This window comes from Asterias amurensis, chromosome 15 (genome assembly GCF_032118995.1).
Source record: "Asterias amurensis chromosome 15, ASM3211899v1".
Taxonomy (NCBI): domain Eukaryota; kingdom Metazoa; phylum Echinodermata; class Asteroidea; order Forcipulatida; family Asteriidae; genus Asterias; species Asterias amurensis.
The window spans coordinates 2,300,256-2,307,359 of NC_092662.1; the positions used below are offsets into that span (position 1 = coordinate 2,300,256).

The 7,104-nt window shown below is 38.9% G+C and overlaps 1 protein-coding gene across 4 annotated transcripts in view; it reads right to left on the reverse strand.

Annotated features, from left to right (window-relative positions):
• The window catches only part of LOC139947890 (contactin-6-like), a 113,055-nt gene extending 106,184 nt beyond the window's left edge, over positions 1–6,871 (reverse strand). For all 4 annotated transcript variants that reach the window (XM_071945730.1, XM_071945727.1, XM_071945731.1 and 1 more), the window contains exon 1: positions 6,740–6,871. The gene's annotated coding sequence lies outside the window, so the exon portion shown is untranslated. The remainder of the gene's footprint in view (positions 1–6,739) is intronic.
• Between the last annotated feature and the right edge of the window lie 233 nt (positions 6,872–7,104).

Here is a 7,104-nt window from a genome sequence, read left to right on the forward strand (position 1 = left end):
CTGAAGCTTGTCAAGGGCACCAAGGCAATAAGCAGGGGGCAAAGAGATAATCGCCTTCAGTGTCTCCACAAAGTTTCAGGCCTGCCACCCACCTCATGCGCCCCTGGCTTATTCCATCGAGCCCTTGACACCCCAGCTGTTCTTTCTAGCGGAACAGACTGTGGGTCAACAGTGTTCAGGGAGGGTGTAAAGGAACAAAACTGGGCGTTAGTGATAACACTACCCCGAACCTGTTCTTATAACGAGTTTGGATGATACAGAAATTGACTCCATCAGTAAGACATGATGTGGCGTGTAGAAGAAAAGGTTATCATAATGTATGCATGTAAGTCTCGAGTGTTCACAATGTGGGGGTGGATTAACAACTGATGGAGGTTTATTTTGGAGTGTGTATTTTTTTTGCGGGGAAAAGGGAATGGGATCTATAGGGAGAGTACTGCAACTGTGGAACTGTCATGAGTCAGCTGACCATGTGTTGTGGAAGAATATTGTTTACAGTAATTTCTGCAATACATTTACAGGATTTTAATTTAAAATGGGAGATTTTGAATTTCAATTGAAATTCAGATCAATTTGATTTTTTTTTTTTAAGTGAATGAAAATGACACTTTGGCCCTGACCCACTTCTGAATGACCCACAAATAAATTTTAAAAAATTCAAATTCAGGCCTGATACTTCCTGGAGGCAACGGAGGCGATTGCCTCAGTTGCCCCTTGTCATTGCCTCACGGTGCCCTTGAAATGCTCCTGTACAAATTTGCAATTTCCTCATAGGGTGCCCTTTGCCAAAGAGAATATGCCTTGGTGCCCTTGCCCTTTCAAAAACGAAGCATACAGCCCTGCAAATTGCTTTTTTATATGGCGCGGGTGGGGGGGGGGGATGGGGGTTGGACAGTTAACCCTGGTCGACCCTGGTCTGCCCCCAGTGCGTTCGAATAGCTTTGCCATCATTACAGGGGCTCACCCGGGTCAGCCCCCAGTGCCCTGCTTGTGGAGTGGGTCACTTGGGGGTGACCCGAGGTGCATGACGATACCACGAGAGGGCGAGTGTGATGATTCGGTTAGCTCTTGTCAGGGGCTCACCCGAGTGAGCATCGCAGGGTCGACCCAGGGAAGCTAATCGAATGCACCCATTGTCAAGCACATTGAGGGGGAAACCCGTTCAAAACTTGACAAGTGTTACAGACATTCAACTGTCGTCCCCATTTTGCAATGACTCACTCTTCATTGGAAAATATATCCTAGAAGCACAGATGCTTAAAGGGTGTGTTCCCTGTGGGTAATTACACAAATTTTCTTCTGTAAATTTTCTTTGTGAATTTCCCCCCAGCACAAAAGTTTGTGAATACACTCTGCAAAGTTAACGAGAACAAAGTGAATTGTGTGTCAAATACTTCATGGATCACTTTTAACAGTACATCTCTGCAGCCGATCTCTGAAAAAATTATATTTTCACATTAACTGGCATTAGCAGCCCAAAATGTTGCAGAATGTCAATGTTAACTTTTAAAAGGCAAATTCATTTTTTCTTTGTTCCAGTGACAATAGACCGATCCATTAAGCTCCGCCCCATTGCGTACTGACCAATCACAACACAACGAAGGTCCGACACTAAGGTCGGACATGCATGCGCGTATGTTGGTGCGCGCGACAGAGTTGTGCAGAAAGGCATTGGAGAGCCCCACGTGTTCTTGATCACACGTGCGTCGTGGGCGAAGCCTACTGGATTGGTCAATTTCATGGTGTCATATCGGGGTTTGCGCTCAACTGTCTTTAGTGACTGGCCAGCCAGCAGGACCAGTTTTGCAATGACTCACTCTTCATTGGAAAATATATCCTAGAAGCACAGATGCTTAAAGGGTGTGTTCCCTGTGGGTAATTACACAAATTTTCTTCTGTAAATTTTCTTTGTGAATTTCCCCCCAGCACAAAAGTTTGTGAATACACTCTGCAAAGTTAACGAGAACAAAGTGAATTGTGTGTCAAATACTTCATGGATCACTTTTAACAGTACATCTCTGCAGCCGATCTCTGAAAAAATTATATTTTCACATTAACTGGCATTAGCAGCCCAAAATGTTGCAGAATGTCAATGTTAACTTTTAAAAGGCAAATTCATTTTTTCTTTGTTCCAGTGACAATAGACCGATCCATTAAGCTCCGCCCCATTGCGTACTGACCAATCACAACACAACGAAGGTCCGACACTAAGGTCGGACATGCATGCGCGTATGTTGGTGCGCGCGACAGAGTTGTGCAGAAAGGCATTGGAGAGCCCCACGTGTTCTTGATCACACGTGCGTCGTGGGCGAAGCCTACTGGATTGGTCAATTTCATGGTGTCATATCGGGGTTTGCGCTCAACTGTCTTTAGTGACTGGCCAGCCAGCAGGACCAGTTAGCTCGTCATTTTACACTTCTCTGTCAGCGTTTTCACTAGGCCATACTTTATTTTCAACGGGATGCTTTTCAACACTGAACTAGCCAGTCGAACCACTTAGTATTTTGACTGGACAGTGGTCATCAGGTGTTGTAACTGGCATCTGGCCAGCGACCCACTCTTCAGTAAGAGCGCCGCATGATACTATTGATACAGTTATAAATGAACTTCAAGGAAAATTCCTGACTGCTAAGAGAGTAGAAAGCCCCCATCATCTCATTCTAAAAAAAAACTAAAAAAAACACCACGTTCCCATGGATACCCAGCCAAAACATTCTGCACTTACTAAAACCTTGTGTAATTAAATAATTTACTGAAATAAACAACCAAGGCGACACATGGCCCATTTACTGTTTGGGTTTCTAGAGCAAAACTTCCTCTTCCTCCAAAATCTAATAAAAAAGGCGATAACATCCAACAGAGTAAGTACTTTTTCATGGAAAAATGAATAATTCCCGACTTTCGAATGAGTCCCATCTTTAAAGAAATAGAAAGAAAAAAAACAGGCCTGCAACACTAATAGTGACACACACATGCTGAAATGGTCACCTGTTTTCTGAAGTAGACAAATAGTATGTTTTAGTTTTAAAGGGTTTTGATACCTTTACGCTACTCACTTAATGAAGATGTATGTAATATATTTTACTTAACTTGTAGTAAATTCAGCTTCTTTAGCCGCCAAGTTTTTGAAAAGAAAAGTGGAAATCACAGAGCAACGTTTCCAGCCGAGTTATGAAATCCGTTTTACGTGCTAAAACAGTTTCCGTCTCTTTGAGACAAAAATAAGCTTTGTGAAATAGCCTAGTTTTACTCATTTCTCAAATACTACATGTACAGTACCGTGACCTCAGCAAGTAATATTTGAAGGGAAGCTTTCTACCATCATTTATCTGTAAACCTTGTAAGTTTAAAGTAAAAATGTGAACTCTTTTTTTTGTGTCGTACCAAAAAACACCCAAACCCTTTAAAGGGAAGAAGACCTGACAAGTACATGTAAGTGTATGGCAGACACCAGACTGCAAAGTCAAGCATGTTTGCCCCGACTGTAAACTTAGAAGACTGCCTATCATTTACCCTCAAAGTTACATGAGCTAGTTACATTACAATGGAGTCTCTACACTACACCCTTGGAACTTCTCAACAGCAAGAACACCCGTTGGGGAAACCTATTACATCCCTTTAAATTTTAAAATTATCAATAACGGATGTTTGTGCTTAAAAAATAAAATAAAAAAAAGCTAAATTGAGGAAAAATATTATTTCTAAAGCAGTGTTTCACTAAGTTTACACAACCCCCAGATGTCTGGAGAAGACTTCATTTGGGTGGAATATTACCTCCGTCTCTAAAACTACATTACTTCAGAGGGTGTTACTTGTTTCTAGCAATGTTATATAGTATCAAAAGCTCCTATTGTCATTATTTTTTTGAGTATTTAAACCAAAGTTGAACCCTCCCTTTAAAATGACATCATTTATAGTGGATACAACTGATCATTTGGGTAGAGCCTACAGGATGCATTGGAACACAACAAAAATGTCGTAAATCATCGTTTCATGACAAAATAACATGTATTTCCTGTTCAATTGTGCCATTTGTTGTTTTGTTTCGAAGTACAACCAGTCATTCTATACCCCTATTAATGTACTTTCACTGAACTTGTCGAAGGGGCCTTTGTCTTTCTTTCGGTTGATTTTTTTTTTTCAACAATAAAGGCTTCCTTCCTGTTTGAGAGTGTGTGATGGCCGTGGTTGCTGATGAGTTTACGGGCCTTGGGAATTCCATTCTGTTCAGGTACATGATGAATATTTCCTGAACATTAATAATAAACTTGGCTAAACTCCAGTAACTTTTGTTTATCGGCGTTGAGTGTTAATGTTTGTCAATGGTTGAGATTATGCGTCCCAGAGTAGGCCACTAGGGTCCAATTGCATGGCTCTGCTCACCAGACGCAAAGAATCAGCGGTCCTGGAAGCAGGAAATTCTGTGCTTATGTCTTAGCGTACAAGTGTTTTACAGGTTAGCAGATAATTTTTGCTTGTGTGTGTGTGTGTGTACTCCTCTTAACCTGTGTATTTTTCTTCACTTATCAACTTATCAAGCTAGCGCAGAAATGTTGAGCTTGCACAGTAAGCAGAGAGTTTAAGTGCACAATTAGGCACTAAGCAGAGTCATGAAATTTGACAGTTAACAAATTCCCTGGTTTAGCAGATATAAAAAAAATTCTCAGTTGCTACTAAATGTAAATGTAGAGTTATTGTTAACAATCAGTGTGTACTACAAAACTCGTTTTGAAGTCTAAGTATTTTGCTGAGCCTAAAGTTGCTGCAGATGATATCACTAGTTGTACAAAATGAATTGAATTGTCAAATGCTTGTATTACTTACAGGAAGTGCAAGTACTTGTAAAGTATCAAAATTTTATTTAGATTACCAATTAATCACTTTAACCACAGGCTTATCCTGGAAATTCCATTTGTTTTGTTTATGGTCATTTGTATCAATGTTCAATGCCTCATAAGCCTAATTTATGTCTGTTTGTTTATTCTATGTAATTAGTTATCATTGTAATGACGATGTAATTCATAGGTCAACAACCCTGGAAATTCATCTCAGAGAAGACAAGGCCATTTTCATTTTGCAAAGGGCACTTTCGATGGAAAAGTTTCTAGAGTCTATGGAAAAATTTTGCGAGCACCAAGTCCAAGGCCAGAGGCTGTGGCTTCTGTGTATTTCTAGGCATAGGTCAACACATCAGAAAAACGTTATTACAACAGGGTCATATAGACTCGTTCAGGAAGTGGAGTCTGATATAAAGTGATGGTACAGTTGCCTCAGGAAATTTAACTCAATGAAGTCAAATGGAAACTCGTTCATTTTGTTTTATGTCTGCTACATAAACAAAGCCTAGGTTAGTGTTTTGAACTGTGTTTATCTTTCAATAGCCCTATCATACTTCATGCAAAAGTGAAAGCAAAGCCGGTTTTCGATGTATCAAAATAGGTTTTAAAAATCATGGATGGCTAAACATAACCAAATGTTGGGTCACATAAACTTGCTTCGCATTTAATACTTTAACGTAATCAACAGAATGAAAAAAATTTAGATTTTTATATGAAAAATAGGCCTTTGAATCATTTCTTTTTGGGTGTGACTCGACCACAATGAATAAGATACATACAAGGGCGGAGCATTACACTGAATACTATTCACATTGATCTTTCAAGGCCACACCCAAATTTACAGGTTACGCCATGACGAGGACTATTTGGATTGGTACTCCTACATTACCTAGAACTACGTATTAGATTTGTTCCGTTATCACTTCTAATACTTATAATAATATGAGTACGGGATTAGAAAATAAAAAGTGTAATTTATGTTATTCACAGCAACTACTTGAAAATTACGAGCTTTTTTTCTTTCAAGAGATGGAATTTTCAAGCAATAACAAAAACATATCTAAAAAGTTAATAAAACTTGAATGATAAATAGAACCATAAAAATGTTATCTCTGTAAGTTTCCCGCTTTTTGTTATACTAGAATTAATGGACAACTTTTTGTATCCTGCCACCACTGTTTCACCCATTTTTGACAAAAAGTGACACTCTTTGAGGTAAATTAGATAAATAACAATGTTTTAAATTTCATATCGAATGAAAAAGAAGAGGCGTGAAACAGACACTTTTCCCCGCTAACATTTGAAAAAATGTAAGACTAAAGCCTGTAAAATTTATTTTGAAACAATCATTGATGGCAGAAGTCTCTTTTTTGCTGAAAGCCCCACCCATCCCATAACATCCCACAACAGTATAATACCTGTATTCATTTGACACTGACTAACAACTATACAATAACACAGTCTACACACTTTACACACAGTCCTTAACAATCATAACAATAGATAGTGAGTGTGAATCATCGCATCCCAATCAATCAAGAGTATAGACCCACCCTCCTTAAAATATTTAAACTTTAATTTAAATAATTTAAACCATATTAAAACAACTCGATTCAGCCCATCATTTCGGTCTCACTGCCTCAGTTGTAGTATTGAAATTCAAACGCAAATGAATGTTCCATTTAAGTCCTTAAAAATATCAAAATACATATTTTCGAAGAGCAGACAGACCAACTCAACCGCCAGTGACACTGAGAGTGAGAGTGTGACACTGACAGTTGGGCCATTCACATAATACCACACACGCTGCCGTTACGTTTAGAAAAATAAGCTAAACTGAATGTTTTTAAATAAACGCTGAAAACATCAATATTGATCATATTTAAGACAATCAAACTTACCTAATCCCAGGAGTACCTCATTCTCTACCAAATCCTCATGTATGCTTAGTTTCTGTGCCTTCTGATCCTTTTTACGATTATTTTCCGTCGTGGTTGAACAATCATAACAGGTGGAATTTTCAGAAAATTTTGTCTTGAAAACTTACACTGGTACCCGGAACGATTGATAAGTAGTCGAGCAGTGCGACGTCGAGACACCAGTTTACCCTTAGCAATCGAAAGCGTCTCCTTATTTGCATGATTGATAGGGAGGGCGCCCTTTACATTTAACGGGCAATACTTTCACTTTAAAGGTGTGGTTGCAAAAGATAAAATTGTGATTATTTATTTGATAAAAAAATATGTAAATTGAATAGAGCTATATA